Source organism: Plectropomus leopardus, chromosome 3, assembly GCF_008729295.1.
Source record: "Plectropomus leopardus isolate mb chromosome 3, YSFRI_Pleo_2.0, whole genome shotgun sequence".
Classification (NCBI taxonomy): Eukaryota; Metazoa; Chordata; class Actinopteri; order Perciformes; family Serranidae; genus Plectropomus; species Plectropomus leopardus.
The window spans coordinates 11,956,450-11,976,639 of record NC_056465.1 but is presented as its reverse complement, the minus strand read 5'-3'; positions in this window follow the sequence as shown (position 1 = coordinate 11,976,639).

Sequence of the window (20,190 nt, the reverse complement as noted above, 5' to 3'; positions counted from 1 at the left end):
CCCGGCACCCCTCTGCCTTTTGTCGCCCACCTCTGGTGCTCCTGCTGTTCATTCTCTCGTTGTGCCTCATTTCCATTTCAGCAGGATTGATTTCACGATGTTCGGGGTGGAAAAGCTTTGCTTTGGCGTTTCCCTGTGACTCTGATCTTCATATTTTCATCATACAGACTATCAGCAGTAACTGGAAAGACTGGGAGAAAAAAAAGAGGCAAGTTGGCGGGTGGGAGAGGCCTGACAAAGAGCTATCCCACAGCTTACACGTGCTCCAGCTCCTTTACAACTCTTCATTCACCTCCACCCTGTTACTTCAAACAAGGAGTTTTTTCCCCTCCCTCCTCCCATCAATAACCACGTATTGCGGTCTTCTCGTATGCCGCCATAGGCCTGTTCCTGGCTTAGCATGAAGCCATCACACCACAGCTGCATAGCACAGACCTATCGAAAGGATCTTTGTTTTCCCATTGCCTTCATTTCCTTCACCACCTTGCAGTGTTTACACAAGCTGTGTGCAAAGGCAGACGTGCAGGGAAGGTAAATTGTCATTCGAGGAAGTTTTTCACAGGACTCCAGCCTCCCTCCAGGACCTGAGTGAAGCAGCCAGACCTCTCGAGTTGTTTGGTATGATGTACGTATTGGTCTCCCCTCGGCCACATCATCAGCACCATTTAGTATCAGGGTTCAGTGGAAAGCCTTTGATCGTCCTGCCAGCTCTCCTCATTAAAGAATGGTAGTGGACTAAAAGCATATGTCTTGGTGTGGCAAGGTCATTTCCCTTGGCACTTCTGAGAGAGCTGCTATCTGAATTTAATAGTGTTGTTATGGGATGTTTGGACAGTGCAGAGGACTCTCCAGGTTGATGAGGACGCTGTTTCTGACATGCTGAGCTCAAATAGAAACAGCGTGCGGGCTCAAATCATTTTTTAATGGTTATCTGGTTGGTCACTCAGAGTTGTCATAGTGGTGTTGTCTCATAAAGGCGGTGTATAATCATGGTAAAATGTTGCTGGCGCCTGAATGTTTACATCTTACTTATGTACTGTCAAATGCTCTCATACCTTCCAGGTTAGATAATATTAATTACTGAAAATTAGAATTTGGTCGTCAAATGTAACTGTGACCTCACAAATCATACTTTTGGCCATAACTCAAGAATTCATACGCCAATTATTAAAAAAAAAAAATGATTGAGTGAAATTTTACATCCAAACTCAGGAAAAGGAGGGGAGATAATTGGTTGGATACTAAATTGGAAATTTTGGGTGTCCATTTTTTAAATTGTGGTGATTTAGATCTCCGGTGCTGCTGGGAAGATATGTGTTAAGCATCCATTTGTGGCTTCTTGCAGCAACACCCATATTTAAAGCATTGTCAACTGTCATATGAGTCTGGACAAACATGGATATAAACTGATAAATGCAATCTGACTGTACAAGCAGTTAATTCTAGTTTCTCTTGTGTCATTTGTTAGGAGCATATAAAAGTGATGAGTGTTTTTGTTAATTAAGTTTATTATAAGCATTAAAATCTAAAGACAAAAAAATTATACAATTCATACAAATATTGAAACCAGTTGACAGTAATACAGACACTAAAGGTACAGTAATGCAGGAAATATAACATTAAAACACATTTACTCACAGGAAGCCATCTATTCTTTATGTTTTGCTATCTCTTGCACACAATATAAATTGTACAGTTTGAATTATGTCAGTGCTGTAATAAACTGCATGAGCAACTTGAAGTTTTTTTTCATTCAGTCAAGACAATATAAAATTCACTCTCCCCAAGGACAAATACTTGAATTTCCTGCATGGCTTAATTTGTTAGGATTTTTTAAATTTATATTTGTAAGGCTGCTATCTTAAGTGTGCTGATGGATGTTATCATTATACTGCAGTAATGCTTCTATTTATTTCAACAAAGTCTCTGCAACATATAGTATGAGGGTTCAAGGCAGAGTGTTTGATCTGTCTGCCAACTTGCCACGCACTTTGGATTCTCTCCTGTCCCACCCTGCCCTGCAACAGCCCTGCATGCTCTCCGGTGTTTGGTAGCCACTGGTGTAATGTTACGCTACAGCTGTGTGTGTTTGAGACATGAGTACAGCAATCTTGCTTTGATTTGTGGATACAGGCCAGTAATGAAAGCATCTCCAGCGTGGCGTCGCCTCAGTTAGCACACAATCATTTTTATGCCATGCGATGACCTCAAAATAAAAGAATGGATAAGTAAAATAATAAACACTGTCTCTTAGGCACCACTTGGGCACAGCTAGAACCAAACAGGAAAAAAAAGTGCCTCACCTTTTCAGCTATCATCTATCTGGTGTTGCAGCCTACAGCAGAGTTTGAATTGCCCATCTTGAATCATACTGACCCCCTCGAGCCAATGACGTAATTCATTTAGACGCTGGAAGAATCATTCATCAAGTTTTGTCCAAATTTGACAGTGATATCTGAGAGAAGTTTGTGTTTTGACCTTCAATGATCAGATCAGTGTAAGTTTTTAAAGTCTGTTGAATAGTGTGAAGATAAATGATGGTTGCAAGTGTCAGACCAGCACTGTTTAAGTTATCGCCTGCAATGACTCTTATGAACGATGGATGGACAGACAAACAAGACAAGATCAATAGATCAAAACACCAGACAACCTAGTTAAATCTGTCTGCACAACACAGGCAGGTTTCGTGCAGTGCAGGTCAGGCTGTGCTCCGGAGTCAAGGACGATGATTTCACACCAAAAAAAAGGCTAAACAAAAGCACAGCAAACACAATCAATAGCGGATCTTCCCTGGATTGTTGTTTCAATAGAGAGACAATGTGTGTGTGTGTGCGTGTGTATGCTTAAAGTTATGACTCTCAGTGATGCTTAAGGGAGTAGTTTGAAATTTTGGAAAATATGCCTATTTACTGTCTTGCCAGAAGTTAGCTAAGATTGATACCACTCTCATTTCTTTTATAGGCAAAATCCTCTTTGCTGATTTGACACATTTCTTTTGTTCCATTCTCACGCACCTCATCAGGATTTTTTCATGTTACTTTGGATGCAACTCGAGATATTGTGAAGAACAATACTTGAAATATAAAAAATTACCCTAAAATATGTACTTTGAAAACAGCGTAACAAGCAGTGGCAGACCTGGCACATTTGGTGCCCAAGGCAAGTTTTCCCTGCCATCCTTCCTGCCTCCCTTCCACCAGTACTACTATTATTATAATTTTACTATCTTATTTCATGTATATTTTGTTTCTTTTAAACATGAACAAAAGCTTATATATATCACTAAAACTAAATAACAAACTAACTAACAAACAACAATATTACAAAGACAAACAATAAAAGAATGCATTTGTACAAATTTCTCTTACTCTGATGCTTTTCATATACACTCCACTCTACTTCTTATGTTTTTTTTTTTTTGTTTGTTTTTTTCTAATGTTAAATTTTGTTGCTGAACCAAACAAATGTGGCGTCCACACCAGTACGTTGGTGATGCTGTGATGCTTGGGTGGACAGTCGCTAACACTCAAGTTGGAGTATTTAAGACTACTCAGGAACTCAAACCTGTATTTGTTATGTACGAATAAAATATCAGTTTTACTCTTCACAATATCTCTAAAGCTGGACTGGTTTTCTCTGTAAGAGTTTTATCTAGTTTTAAGTAAATTCACAGCAATAGCCATCAGAGCTAATAGAAACAGCAAGGCTTTAACAGAGAACAAGCATCTGGTCTGCCCTCTGACAGAGACATTCCTAATTGACTGTAGTTGGTTTCCAGTCCAACCACCGCCACCCTTCATTTAACAGAAGAACAAACACACCAGCTCCGGCTTTAAAAGACAGCCCTGTGTGTAACCGAGTCTGCTGTGGTTGGAGTAGAAATTTCACAGCTTTAAAAACATCTTTGAAACAGGCAGGGTAGAGTTCTCTCCCGCACCTCCCCACTTACCCCCATCCTGTACTATTTGGGTTTTTCCATACACTGGTGTGTGCATGTACAGTATTTGTGTGCTTGAATGTGTGCGGAGCAGTCCTGTCGCTATTCCAGCAGCCTTGGGGACGACCGGCGGTGCCCGCGGCTGCAGCTGTGTGGCGATCCAGTTACCATCACATGGTGCTGCTTGGCCGCCGAAGAACTACCTCTGCAATATTAGAAACCAAAGCAGACCACAAGACCGCACTTTCTCTCACCTCTCTCGCGCTAGATCTGTCTCCCTACAGAAAACATTATAGCATTTAAGGGATGTTGATACAACAGCTCACAGCAACCTTGAAATTCTGTGTAACATCACTTTGTTAAACTGACTGTATAACAAAAGAGACACCTGGATCTTTCTGAGGTCAAAACCCTTATTGTGCCATTTATGTCAAAAATTTGTGTTCATGTGGGCTGGTGTTGATCTTGCTGCCCCCTGCAGGTTGCCATCTGTTAAACGCTTGCTTGTTTCTGCCTCTTACACCATTACTTTGTATTAAACTGCTTTCACAATACCTCTCTCTCACCACCAACCATGCTTCCCCTACCCTCCCTGCAGAGAATGTGGCACTTCTGCAGATGTGGAAGCAAACAGAGCGAGGGAAAGAGGGGAATTGTGCAGTAATCTCCCTCATCAGATATGATTATTTAGCATATAAATACATCTTAATACAGGTTATAAATGTCAGCACTTTCCTTGGAGATGACAAAAAGATTCTAGCTGTGATCAGCGCCTCGCAGCTTTAGCATAACCTTTATAGTTTTGTACCCGGGCCCCAAAGCTCTCACCTTTATAAGCTAAAACTAGCACATGCCAGGAGAGTTCAGGAACTCTATAGACCAAGGGTGGCAGCAATAACACCAATGCAAAAACAGCTCCGACATCCCAGCCATTAAAGCAGTATTTACCCAGCTTGGTTCGGATTTTATTCTATAGAAAATTTTGCAAACCCAAACTCAAACAATCCCCTCGACCACATTTTGGTAATCCAATCCACCCTGATGTTATTCATGTCCTGATCTGTACACCCCCTCGTATGCTAACATATTGGCACCCTCTTACAAGTGATTGATTATCTCTGAGGCCTAAAAAGGAGAGGATAGTGGAGTTTAATGACATATAAAACCATGTTTTGATGTCAGGTTCACAGACCTTTAAGAATAACAGCTGGCACAGGCAGAGCACTGGGAGGGAATCGCGAGCATTCAAGGAAAAGTGTGGGCAAGTTGAGATGGCGTGATAGCAGGAACCCTGTGGCTCGCTATAACCCGTAACTGTGACACAACCTGCCAAGATCAGCAACATGTTTTAAAGCATTTTACTCTCCCCTTTAGTCAAGAGAGATTATGCTCACAGACAAACCCCTCGACCGTGCCAGTGCCAAAACTAAGAGATTAAAAACATAGTAGGGAGGGATGACATTTAGTCTAATAGCTTTTATAGTATAAATAGTGTCAGTAAAAAGATGTTATTATACATCTCGGGTTCCAGCGGAGCACGTGTTAAAGCCATTTATGGGGAACAAAGCGTCTATTTCAGGTCGGTGTTGTGACTGGTGGTGGAATAGATGGAGGATGAGGCAAAGCCTGTCACTGTGTCTGTCTGCCCGCTCAGCTCCCTCATTACTTATGAAGACTTTTCTGTTTTGAAATGAAACACTTCCCTGAATGCGGACATGTGTCCTGCTTCTGACAGTCGACCTTGACAGATCCCAATCCTGTCTTCCCTCCTCCCTCTGAGCTGAATATAGCTCATTTTACAAATTCTCAGAGAGATCTCTTTGGGGAAAACATTAATGTAAAACATCTTCTTCTGCTGGAATGCAGGATGAGGAGGGACAGGCTGTTCTTATACTGTTCGTACATTTTCAGATGAAAAGTAATGCACCAAATATCCAACATATCCCATGTAATCATACGGCAGTAATTTGTGCACAACCAACACTTTCTCATCCCAAGTCGTCACATATTGTTGTTTTGCAGTGGACTTCCACATCTACATATTACGTTCAAGGTATCCTTCTGTGTCTGCTATTGACATTTCATACCATGACAAGCCAACACAAGCACATGGTGGGATCACACTGCACAATGGTTATGTTTAGGAATTAAAAGCACATGGAAACCAGGAAATCAAACACACATGCTGGCCTGGATGTTTACATTTAGGTAAAAGAGGCACATGGTAAGGTGTAAAAATAAAAAAAATAAAAATTTAGACGAAAAACAAACAATTGTCTTACACATGAACATCTGGTGTTTGTTGGATCTATCCACTGCCCTTCCTGTCTGACCTACTGGGGCCCTCATGGTCCTTATGTTACATCTGACAGCGTCCAGCATATCATGCAGACGTGAGAGGTTCCAGCCGGCCGCTTTCTCAACTGATGCCAACCATCTGAATATCATGCTGCCGCGGTAAGTGCCGTCCTACTGTCTGGTGGTTTATATTAACACAAGGGACAATTCTGTCTGGCCACGTTCACAGCTGATGACGTCTAGCGGTGTATCAAACGGACACAAAAAGGTACTCTTTGGCACTGGCATCTAATGCTAAAAGCACTGCAGAGGTGGTGGTATTAAATGACTTTGGAATAAGAACGGGCTGGCATAACCAAAATGTTTTGGAAGGCTGGAATCATGTCACTAGTGTGCTGATGCAGTTAAGAGGTAAACTGCCCCAGTAAGGACTGATTTATGCTTAACGCTAGATACGTACACAAACATGGATGGAGCCCTCTGTCTGTACTCTACACTCATTTTGTCCGTATTGGTGCAAGTTCTTTGAAAGTTTAGACATATGGACGAAAGGGGGCAGTACCACCAGAGATCATGGAGGCAGTGCGGTGTAGTTCAAGCAAGATATGACAGGAGACGACAAAGACGTTGTAAAAAATGCCAGAATGGATCAAAAGCACAGTGAAAATAATTCTTCATCCACATGTTACAGTGTATTTAATAGCCTCACAGACCACTGCTGTCTACAACTCTACCTTTATTAAACGGTACATTTTTATGACCTCCTTCATCCCCGCCTTATTTGATGTTGTTGAAAATTTTTGACTCTTCCCTCTATTGCCACCTATTGGCTGTATCTATCATAAAGGTGGCATTAATGTAGGACTGCAGTGACGTTTATGACGTGTTAAATGTACATATGTATTTTTGTACAAAAAGTGAGGATAAATGTGCCTTTAGGCAGAAAGCTGGGGTTGTGTATGGATCACAAAAAAATAGCACTTTCCCCAGGTTCACAGCTGTGTGAACTTTAAATCATTTTAAGGTATGTTGTGAGCATATTTCTTTCCCTGAACCTAACCGCAGTACTTAACCTCAATAACTGTATGTTAATGACATAACTTTACAAGAAGCACATAACGTAATTCATGGGGCACTAATTTGTAGGATATCATAAGAACCATTGTATGCAGATAAGCTGTGAGGGATGTGTGCATAAAGTTCAGCAGATGCAAGAATATGGCGTGAATAATGGAAGAACATGTTGCTCATTCAAATTTGTTTCAAATTTGAATTTGCAATTTAGCTACAATCGCTGCTTTATTAAAATAATGTATGTATAGCTCTATGTTGCAGATGACTGATTCAATATAAATAGCATTATTACCTCTGAGGTCTTGACCAGGGACATGAAATAAGGTGGGTATACTGTAAACCCACTGTACATATAACATATGGTGACCAGGCTGATAGAGGAGCAGCTGAGAAATTGTTTCTTAAACTCTTGACTGCACTCAACTACAGTTTAAGGCTATCCAATTTGAATCCCTCTCTGCTCCGGTAGGCTGCCCACTTTCAACCTGCATGGTGCCATGAATCATGAATCTAAATTTAATGATGCTTCATGAACAGCTCGTCTAAATAGGGTTCGGTCTAAGGAGAAGTAGTTCAAAGGAAAAAACAGGTGAAGTACTGGATGCAAAATGGACGGAGTACTCCTCATAAATCTTCAAATCTTTTCTAGGCTGACATTTAATTGGAAATAAAAATGGAGCAGCAAGAATAGGATGTTCTACATTACACTTGCAAACATAACAACAACAAAAATAAATAAATGATGGACAAGATAAATACATAAAAAAAATTTATCAGGCCATGTGCTGACAAACGCTTCACAGTGAGAACATACAACTCACATTTTAAAATGTTTGTGCCGCTTACAGTTAAGTCACATTTCATTTTAAGATTCTTCACTATCAAGGAATGTTGCCCTTTAGCTTGTATGTAAACACTGGACAGCACAGAACTTCATTAAGGTCAAGCGGAAAATAATTTGAGTATCCGCCCTGTGATTTGGATCAACGCCAAAATGTAATGGGTTATTCCTTGGCCCATACTATATCCCTCCGCCAAGTTTCAGCTAAATTGAGCCAGCAGTTTTTATGCAATGTTGGTTACAAACATACACACACACACACACACACACACACACACACAAAAACACAAAAAAAAAAAAAAGAAACAAAAACCTTACGGCCCTGCTGGAAGTAAGAAGTTCCTGGTAGATCCTTCAGATTGTCTGACTAGTGTGACAGTTCTTAAGGCCAGAATAAAAGACTGCATCTGCAGCATTTTGACTAAATGTACCCTGAACTGATAGTCTGAGTGAAGCTTAATATAAAATCTTCAAACTTAGCTTTTAAATATTGCTTTTATCTAATGTGCTTCCTAATTATGCTTGGTTATTTTAACTACTTTATTCTTATAACTGTTTGTCTTATTTCTTCAATGTGTGTTTCTTTTTTTTTTTTCAATCCGCTTTTTCTTTCTTTTTTTTGGTTTGTAGCTCTGTGGTCTTCATGGTGTAGAGTTTGTCATGATACTGACTCACCTTCCAGGGAAGGCTGTATTTATACCACAGACACATGTGTGTTTAATGCAATCACCTGAAGGCCCTTGACTACACACAGGTGATTACCATTCAACAAATTATGTGACTTCCAAAACCAACTGGCTGCACTGGTGATGATTTGTGCGCTCTGAATTACAAACATGTCTTTTTTTCTTTTTATTTGTAAAAAATAAAAAATAGAAATAAAAAAGGGAAAAAGATGTATTTTATTTTGACATTAAATGGTCTCAGTAATCAGTATTAAAAATTAAGAACTGGGTGTGGATTTTCAAATGATTTTTCAAATATGATATGAAAATAATGATTTATATATGTATGTGTGTGTGTGTGTGTGTGTGTGTGTGTATGTATGTGTGTACAAAATGTTCAGCAAAAAATCCTTTTTTTTAACTAGAGCGCTACCTCTCCAACCCTGTGATTCCTGAGGAAAAAAGGAGCCATTTCTCGATCCACTTGAGTAAAATTGCTTCCTGTTTCAGAGTAACAAGATTTTCTGGGGGTGGTGGGATTTGGAGTAAGCGAGGGAGAGCAGCATCTGTGGAGGAGACATTGTGGATTTCCACAACCACAGTTCAAGTGAAGTATATTTGAGCATGTTTGTCCTGAACAAGGATGTGTGAGCATGACTTTGGCTGTCTTGTTTTTCAGTCTCTCTCAGACACAGTCACACTCACACACACATGCATACACACTCTTACAACCACACAACGCTTCTCTCTTAGACAGTAATAGGAATAGAACGGTGTGGAAACAGAAGCTCTTTTTAACCAGCCATCTCCATGTCAATGTTACTCTTTCCCCTTCAATGATTACATGCAAGTCTATGTCTCTATTTCCTTCTACACACACACACACACACACACACAGATGCACACTAGGTCTTTTTTAAATTGCCATTAAGCTGAAAGCCTAAAATATTCCTGGTACTACACACACTCTTTCTCACACACACCTGACTGCTACCTTCTCAGCCACTCTGCACTCATGCCACTGATGGATTTTTTCCCCAAAATATTTGCTCTGTAACACAAGCTAGTCTGTCTTGTGTTTTCACTTCAAACAAAGCTATTAATCACCTTAATCGCCCTCAATTAACCCCCTACACCAGATGCTCTCTCCGCACGTCAGACAAGTAACCGCTCGCTCAGTCGCTCATGCAGTCACCTCTGCCAAACAGGTGATGAATTGCTACCACAAGGCAATCTCCGCCACAGGCTAATTCACATAATATCACAGCTTCAGATGACAAAACATTAGCTGGAGGGAAGTGATGGAAACAGCCTCAGGGAGGCCAACGGAGATCAACGATACGAAAGGTGCAAAAGCATGTGCCCAGAGCTGTGTGAGTGCACATGTACAAGACCTGTTACTCAGGATGAGGTGTTTAATATCTGCTCACTGTACTGAGGAGATGGGGAATCCCTGGAGCACAGAAAAACAAAACACTCAAGAGATCAGCACTTAGAAAGGAACAGAAATTTCAGTTTTCAAAATCTTAAAGGCAGTTTAGTTTCAATCAAGATACTGTCCTAAAAGATTTTTCTTTTTTGGCTAGGCACCATGAAACAATAAAGAGGGAATTAAATTTAAAAAAGACATTAAAAAATGTAAAATTCACATGATACAAAATACAAAGAGCTCATGATGTGACTGCGACAACTAAAGGTATGAATAAGATAAAAAGCAGGTAACTGAGTGGCACTTTATGGTATATTTGGCGGTGCATTAATTACATGGAGAAGTAGAAAAGTGATGCACCAAAATTTCTATATATCCCACGTAATGATGAGCCAGTAATTTGCAAATAACAGAAATATTTTGAAAGGCTTTGATTGTGTGACCAATGCACTGAGAGGAGTAATTACCTTTTATGATTGATATTGTGAACAAAATTTAACATATATTGGAGGGGACATCTCTCTCCTCCCAGAATATTGGAAGGGGCATGTCTCTACCATAAACATGCAAACTTATGCCCTTTGGAGCAGCATCAGCATATTATGCCAAATTCACATAGTGGCCAAACCATGGAAATACAACTCATGGGTCCATAATGTGATGCCATGAGGCCCAAAAAGACAAAAGTCTTTTCAGACTTTTGATAGACTTAGATTGTGAAAGAGAAATCTGGAAATCTGGAAATTTGAGGATATTTTTTTGACATAACCTTCCAAGAACGAACACTTAAATAGCTGTAGTGTAAATTGATTTGTACTAAAAGTTGTACAGATCACAGTGAAGCATATAGCACACAGCCAAATACAGAGTTGTTACGAACTGCCATTTATGTTAGCAAGCTCGAGACTTAGCGGTTTGGAGGCAGAGTTAAAGGAAATGCTAGTCGATTGCTCTGTGGGCTCCTCAATGCAGAAGATCCTAGTAATTTTATATCCGAACTTTTTTTTCTTCAAGCGCCACTGAGCAACTTTAAAAGGAGCGAACGGGGCTCCGCCTCCAACACTGTATCCAGTTCTCTTTATACGTCCATGGTGCATCCTCTAGCAACAACAGCTCTCAGATTTCAGTCAGCCATTGCTGCGGGAACCCACCCACCCAGAGACTTGAAGCTTGGACACTGGAGAGACCTGTCCAGATATATCTTCTTTTTAACAATAGAAATTATATCATCCTAGTTAATATTTTCTTACACCAAAAGCAAGGACAATTTCAATTTTAGTTTGGCTTTAAGAACAACTTTATGGATCTTTAAATAATGCATCAGTCAATTTGGCCTGTAAAGGAGCTCAGGATAACCAGCTTTTTTTAGAGATTAGCAATGCTACTAGTGGGGTCAACTTTTATCCTTGTACTGCCGATCACTGATTGGGTTACTCGCACTGGGTCCACTGCCAAATGTTTGATATCCAAGATGGAGGTATGTTCCTTTGAACACAGCTCGTGGCACTCTTTCCTTATAGGCTTGCATGAGCTGGATCACAGCGGACGATGCCAACCATGCTTGTTGACAGCAAGGAGGACAAGTGCAGATTTTAATCAGACACACTTGTAACAGTCGCGGGGTCATATCTACATCACAGGGTGTTGTCTTTCTTTGTGAAACACGAAAGGGAATTAAAAACGGGTGGATGAGTCGGGTCTTATCATGCTGCAGCAGTTATGGCTCAAGATCAGAATCTGCCGAGGACAAAGAATGTTATAAATTGGTGGCGGAGAAGGTGACAAGAACTCAAAGAGATAATTAGTGACAACTTAAGAACATCATATTGAATTAAACATGATTATATTACACTGATCTAGTCATTACGTGGTGAACATGAGCTGCTCTTTGACCTACGAGCACTGACCAAACATGTTTATGGCTTTTGGGAGCTGCACAGAACAACTACAACTTGAGTAAAGCTGTTTAGTGTCTTGATTCAGGAGACGTCAAGGATTTTTAATGATGGGAAAAGCAAAAGTTAAACTAAACTGAGCATTAACTTGCAAAGGTTAGGGGATAATTCTGCTCATCCATCCTAAAAGCTTTGAATCTGCTACCACCTATCCCAGCTGAGATTTGAACCATCTGTCATAGCAACCAAACAATAAATATTAAACACAAAATTACATGTAAAAGAACCAATTTTTTTTTGTTTTGTTTTTTTTGCTCAGTTTCCACAGGAATTACATTCATATTAGATTATTTTGTAATGTGAGACTTATGTCCGGTCCAACGTTCATTGGACCAGTGTAGGGAGTAGAGTCTGTGGGAAAGCCACAACAAACAATTACAGTGGCTTTTAAAAGTATCAGAAACACCAGACCAGATATGTTCATGACCAGCAGTAACAAACTGGTATTTGCATCAATGAGACAATTGGGTTTCTTTTAACTTTTAGAGAGTTAGTGTGGTCATGGTCAGAAATCCAGCCTAATTTAGAATCTCAATAAATAACCACAAAAACTTTTTAATTACAAATTATTATTCCTTAACTTTAATTTTGATTATTGCTGGTGTCACAAATACTTTAGACTAGAGTGAAATATTTTAACTTTAAAACCAAATTTTCAATTAAGTTTCAAAAAGTTTTTTAATTAATGTGTTGTTCAAGTTCAAGCATCTTCCCTTCCCCCAGCAAATATTGTAAAATACCAGTAAAGGAGCTTTCTCACCACATCATTTCAATGACGGGAAGGCAGCAGATGGGAAATGGTTTCAAATGAGGTGGTAGGGGCATGAAGTGGTTGCAACCCACGTACACAGATTTTGCTCTACTGTGCTGAGTTCAATGTGTTTAACATCTGGTAGTTACCATCTAGGTGTGGCCGTTCAAATAGTGGGCATTAAGGACTCAGAAAGAACAAAGGTTTGTATTAAGAAGATCTGGAAACAGCATTGAGGCGGGGCCCCGTTCATTCCATTAAGAGCTACTCAGTAGTGCGTGAAGCAAAAAAACTCTATTTCTGTGGTATGACAGTAGCTGGATCTTCTGAATTACCAGGCCCATGAGGCTTACGCACTAGAGACTTATGGAGGCTGAGCACAGCCTAGTGTACCTGAGTGGGTAACTTCCGCTAGCAGAGCGACTGACTTCTGGTTAAGGGCTTTGCTAGTGGTCTAAAAAAATGAATCTTACAGCTCTTTTAGACTTTCCAAAAGTTATAGAACTGAAGGGATTAAATCTAGATAGTGGAATGAGTTGGATGGGGGGATTTGACGTTCATAAAAAATTATCCACTGATTTACAGTTGTCTCAGTTGTCTCTCTGGGCCTGTGGGCATCACATGACTGATCTGGACAGTGTAATTCCACTTTTGGCCACTATGTAATTTGTTTCAGAGCTTGGCGCATTTCTTGGGGGCTTCCTCTGAATACCTGTAATAGCGGGGCTTGTAACTTCTTCAGACAATCAGAAGAAAAATATGGAATAACATTTTCACCACACTTCAGATAAGTGGTGAATTGCCCAAACATGTAGAAATCTTAAGTAATTTAAGTTTTTCCATGTGTTGCAACAGTATGCAGTGACAAGCTAGCTGGCACCTCTGCCAGTGTTCGCAGCTTCTTTTAAAAACACTTTACCTTTTGGAGAAACCCTCTTGCAGGTCAGCGGTTGTCAGGATGGTTACCACACAGTGGTGTGAAAGCAGCTTAAGTGCAGCATATTATGATTTGTACAGTATACTATCTTTACTAAAAGCATACAGTATTGTGACCAAAAAAAAGTTCCATCAATTTTACCGTGTGTTCTTGCCTGTCCATCCAATTGTAAACTAGCAGATTTATCTAAAGAAAAAAAAAATCTAGATATATGTGCACATAAAAACAGTGAGCAACATTGTGGCACATGCTTGTGCAAACCTGTAATAGTACTTGACTCGTCAAAAAACCCTGTCGGGGATATGCAATCCAAAAATGACAAAATGTACTACCAATTGAGCTGTTGCTGTAAGTGCAACTCAGAACGGAGTCAGTCTATGTTCAATTGAAACTGATGTAAATTTAAGGTGGCCTAAATTGGCCTGAAATTGCAGTGTGTGGTCACCACTATTTTCTAACAATCCATCAAACTAATGTGTTGGCCAGAAAAAGACCCGACGTCTAACAGAAACGCTTCAGTCATCACAGATTGGGAGCATATTCGTAGACAGTGGAAGCACTGTTACAGGCAAGAGGAAAGAGACAAAAAAGACGGAGAGACAGCAAACAGAGACAGAGCAGTGGAAGGATTTAGTCGCGTGTCTCTCCTCGCTACGTAAGCGGTTATTACAGCGGGGCAGTGAAGGCTTGGAGGGCCCCCTGACTATCATTTATCAATCATCATAGGAGGAAGGAAAGCCCTTCCTACTCTCTGTGAGTTTCCACTTGGAGTAGTTAAGTTCCCGAGCACTAAATCACTGCCCCATAGCGAGAGAGTGAATGGCGAATGAATGAACGGCGGGAATTAGGTTTGCCGTTAACTCACTGAGCCGAATCACTGACAGACAAATGAGAAAACACAGCGGTGACGGTGCTGACAAATGGGGCTACTTTCCTTTCAGAAAATGAGGGAGTATTATGGTTTGTGGATGGATGAGCGACAAAAATAGGAGTGACGTTAACAAGTCCTGCTTAACTTTCAGAGGGTTCACACACCAGCAAGGAGACCAGCGCCATGAGGTTATATTGCACTAAAATGGACATTTGAGACATGTTGAGCTTTTGCACCAGGTTTAATTTAAAAGCTTTTTTTTCATTTCAGATAATTTTTCTTCAAACTAACAGGATGTGAATAAGACGTAAAGGCCTACCTGTACTTGCAGAGGACCTGTTTGATCTTATATTTGTTTCTGCTTTGAGTCATTGCATTCACCACAGGCGTAACAGGCCAATAGTTGGTGTTTAATGGTACCTCAGTACCAGTCTGGGATCTCAAGGACGCTTTTAAAAAAGACATTTGTGTGACGTTTAAAAGCTGACTAAAAATAGAACAGGTTTTGTGTTTTTTAAAAAAAATGAATTATAGCTTTTCATAGTGTCAGACTCCTTAAAAAGATGTGTGTCTGAGTGCGTAAGCAAAAGCAAAGGTGAGAGAAAGACAGAGACGGAGGAGGCAGACATTGCGTAGACAGGGAGAAAAAGACAGACAGATAGAAATAAAGAGAATGGAGACAGCAAGGCTGCTGATTGTCAGACTGCGTGTCAGACCTGACGCCTGCATCTCTCGTCTTACCCCACCCGCTCCGTCATCCTACAATCTGCCTATCACTCCGGTCTCACACACATCGCTGCTTTGTGATCTATACTGATACTGATTTTTATGGCCAGCAAATATATATTCAGTTTTAGAAATAAGACATAATGAAATATATATATTTTTAGCACTTTGTTTACAATTTTTGATACTTTCTTTCTTGCGAAATTGCAGAAAGTCTGAGTTACTCACACTGTGAAAGAGCCTGAAGCAAAAAGCCCATAAAGATGTGCTCTGTAAGAAAAAGCTATGATTTCAGTCTGACATGCACAAGATTAGATAATCTGAAATCTGTGCACAATGTAAGTCTCTCCGCTTCAAAGGAAATGCATGTTGTTTGTTGCCTGGTGCCTGTTTGTTTTGTTTATATATGAGGCCACTGTGCTCCAATCTCTACTACATCTGTCTCCAGCCTTACAGTGAGATGAGGATTTGTTCAAAGTTGGCAAGGAAGATGAGAGAAAGATAAATAGTTGTAGCAAGTACCATAAAGCACAAAATTAATACAGAGAAAAGGAGTATAGTGCATATAGTGTAACTTTTATTAAGTCTTTTTTCAGGGAAGCATCCGTGCGGGGACACAAGAGATGTTTTTGAGTTTAATGAAGAGAGACATTTGTCAGAGGGAAACCGCTGATGCCACAAGCTACTACTCAGCGGTGATGCATGAATGTGAGTTTGCTTGTCGCCGCGTTCTGCAAAAAGTTAATGCGCCACAGGCATACAACATTCAAAAACACAGAAATTCATGCACATAAATATAACTTTGTAGAGTTAGTGCCACACACACACACACACACGCACACCATGTATGTCCAGCTGTGTCAACAGGTGCACTCTTATTTAGTTGCACTTTGGTATTAGACTGTGAGGCAGGGGGCAATTATACAGTGAGTGTGTGTAAATGTGAGTTTCTGGCATGATATGTATAAAGACTGTTATTAATGATCCTGCTCTGATGGCAATATGTCATGTTGTGTCACTACCTACTGCCATTTTGACCAAATACAACCCATATAACTAATCACACTATAGTACACTTATCAGCACACAGTCGTGTGTGTGTGTGCTTGAGAGACACAGAGACGTAGATCTGGGACTGAGCTCTCGACATCTGTCATTTTGGAGAGCGTCACAGCAGCCAGGAGGGAATGGATGATAATCCATGAGGGACAAATTAGGACACTGAAAACGGAAAAAACAAAATAACAAAAAACACATATGATGGAGACAACAGCTCCCTGATGAAGGTATTTTTGCTGAAATGTGCCAGTGAGCCGTGCTAATAAATAGACTTTCTTTTTTTTTCTATTTTGCAGTGCCTGTGAGTTCTTTTGGGATTCAATACATTTACTCTGTTGCTCCTCAGGGAGAAGTTTGCTCTGGACACATTACTGCTGCCTGAAATCAATGCAGTCACAAAACAGTACGACACAATGTAAATAATACAACGTAATACAATACACACCACCCCTGACACAAAATTTGAATTATGGGTTTGGGGTTTTTGTGGGTAAATTATTGTGCAGTGATTTATGTTTTTGTGTGAGGTTGCTCTACAAGTTCAGCTTTTTAGTCCAATTCAAACATGTTGTTGAGGTTTATTTGGTTAGAAGTGTGAAATTCCATCGCAGCTTTTTTTACTTTATACTGCTGCATGTTTGAACTAATAAAACTGTCTTATTTGCTTTAACACACTCAAAAAGAATACAACTTGCTTTATTTGTGTATTTTGTAGTCAAGGTGCAAATCATAATCGTATTTTATTAAAGGCCAAATGCTGTTGGGTTTGTCTGATTTTGGTTTTACCCAGAAAATGGCTTGAAAATGGGGAGTTTTGAATGTTAGCGTGAATGTGGATTTTCATGTGAGTCTGCTTGTTTATATGCATATGTCCTCTCTATATGGGGTGGTAAAGTCCTGATAGACTCCAGGGCCTGCATTCACCATATCTGCAGGTACAAACTTGCACACTCATGCAGATCCAAAGGGGATGTGATGAATGTGTCCCCGCTCTCTGGAGAGATTCACACCGCGAGATGTATTCTCCGAGGATAAAAACCCAGCAAGCTGTCACATAACTGGCTTCAAGCTGTTACTTGGCAGATAAGAATTTTCAGTAAAATGTTTGCATTAAAGAGAAAAAATGAATTAATTTCAGAAACCCTCATACTTCAAAGCTAATCGAAGAGCCAAACTGTGCTATCAAGTTTTCAGATCTGCTCAAACTAACAACCAACAACATTCAGGAACCGCAGAAATCCTGCAGTTTCAAAGAGTTTGTGGGCACATGCCAGTGTTGTTTGCCTCTGCTGGTGTCAGGAAAGGTTAAAAGTGCTTATTTGGTTTACCAGAGATGAATCAGACAAAAATGTAATGAGCTTGATTCTAAAATTAAATATACAAGCCACCCACTCTGACAGTGTTGTGTTGCTGAATAATTTTTCAGTACTTGAAGAATAGAAGCCTTTGATGCACCTTGACTTCTATTTTCAAATCTGTTTCTGGAGATTATTCATATCGTTGTGATGCTGACAGTTCTCATTCAGTTAGCTGGATATAGACCGCACAATCCTGCTGCTGAATACATTTCTCATTTGGTTTGTTAGATATGTTTTGGAGGAAACATAATGGCTGCCTGGATTTTGCTCTCTGGCAACTTTTTGTCCCCCATTTTTCAGTCCAGAAAGTGTGGCATTCTCAAACCACAGAGAAGTCGTTGGTAGGGTTTGGAGGACATTGGCAGCTTTAGTAGACTAAACCTGCACTTGGGAAGATGGTGGTTTGGGATGAATTATCAAAGTCATTAGTTTCAAATTAGTTTAATAAAAAGATAATCTTAGGAGACAAGGCTGCATGTGTAAGTGACAGAAGATGGACATGAAGGGTGAGAACCAGTCAAAGACACATGCAATAATTAAACTAGAATGAAAGCCCCCTGGTAATATGCCTTCATGCACCAGCCTAATAATTTACATTCATGTCTGTGAAAAAGAGGATGCCTCTCACTCATCTTCCCCTCGGCAGCACAGGAGATTTATACAATCAGCACAGTTTCAAGATGGGCACCCAAGATTATGTTTTTACCAGTTCAATATTTGGCAAAAGTGTCCCCCTCTGTTCATGAGTTATGGCGTTGAGTAATGGCCAGAAGAGTGTTTTTGCAGAACATTACGATGTCACAGTGAAGTTGACCTTTGACCTTTTAGATAGAAAATGTCATCACTTCATGACTTTATCCAATTAGACATTTGTGGTAAATTGTTATGATTAGTGTATGATTTCTTGAGTTATGACCAAAAACATATTTGTGAAGTGACAGTGACTTTGACCATTGTGCCAGATTTGAAGAAAACCCCCTCAAGGCCTTGTTGAGACGAATGCAAAGTCAAAGTGACAATGATGACTGACCGCCAAATTCTAATCAGCTCATCATTGAGTCCAAGTTGACATTTGGGCCAAATTTGAAGAAACTCTGAAGGTGGACGAACAGACAACCTGAAAACATAATGCCTTCAGTCGCAGCTAATGCTGGCACAGAGGGCTTAAAATGTGCACATTCTTTTCTCATAAAATCAGAAAATGAACTGTTTTTCTGCTGAGAATGAAAATTTACATTTCAGAGCAACTGTTGCCTTAGAACTGTGACCCTGCAAGATGGCCTTCAGAGAGTGGTTTACATCACCTGAATACTCCTTGTTGTATCCCCCAGCTGTAATTCATTATCCTTACACCATACAGAAGCCAACCCCGAAGCGTTTTTTTTTTTTTTTTTGCAAGTCACACCAGCTACTGCACCTCCACAGCCCCTGTCTGCACACACACATTTCTCTCTCAGTGTGTCTTTGCTGTGTTAAGAGTCCATTCGTGGCAGAACACATGCCTGGACAAAGGAGGCCTCTCCAGCTGAGTGTGTGTGTGTGTGTCTGTGTGAAGTGGAGGTTGTTGGTGTCTGCTGTAACGAGATCTCTGTGTTTGGCTGGTGAAGAGTGACAGAGAGCAGGATGAAGTGGCAAAAGGATTGTGTCTGTCCAGCTATTCCAGAAAAGAAACAAGAGAGGAAGGAAAATGACGAGCAAATCTATTTCAATCTTTGTCACTCTTGGTGGCTGCTCCCCATTTTCATTGTTGCTCTTCCCCTCTTTATTTGATAATTATTTTTTTAAATATATGTTTATATTCTGTCAATATTTTATATTAACTTTTGTATTTCTATTCAAAATGTGATTCCATACACTAAAAGGTGGTGTCATGATATATAAAAAAAACATAAATTAGACTTTATTTTAAAGGATGATTCTGGTGTTTGAAGATAATGACAATATCAATATTGATTTAGAATTAGACTTTTTCAACTAAAAGCCAGCTGCACATTTCTTGGGAGGGCTGAGTTAAAGAAATTTGGACTCATGACTTAATAGTCTAAAATCATTGCTAAAGCCCTGTGAAAAGCCCCATCACATGTTCCCACAGCCCTTGGGTGGCATCTTAAAATTACTTTTTTTATCCAAGTTGTCTGAAAAAAAAAATCCCCAAAATATTAATTTTGTGTAATTTAAGATTAAGAATAAAGATGGATCTCTTATTTGCCATTTTTGCTTTTTTGAAATAGCTGTCTATTAAAGGTCTGTCCAAATTGATTTATTAAAAATGATTTCAGAACAATGTGC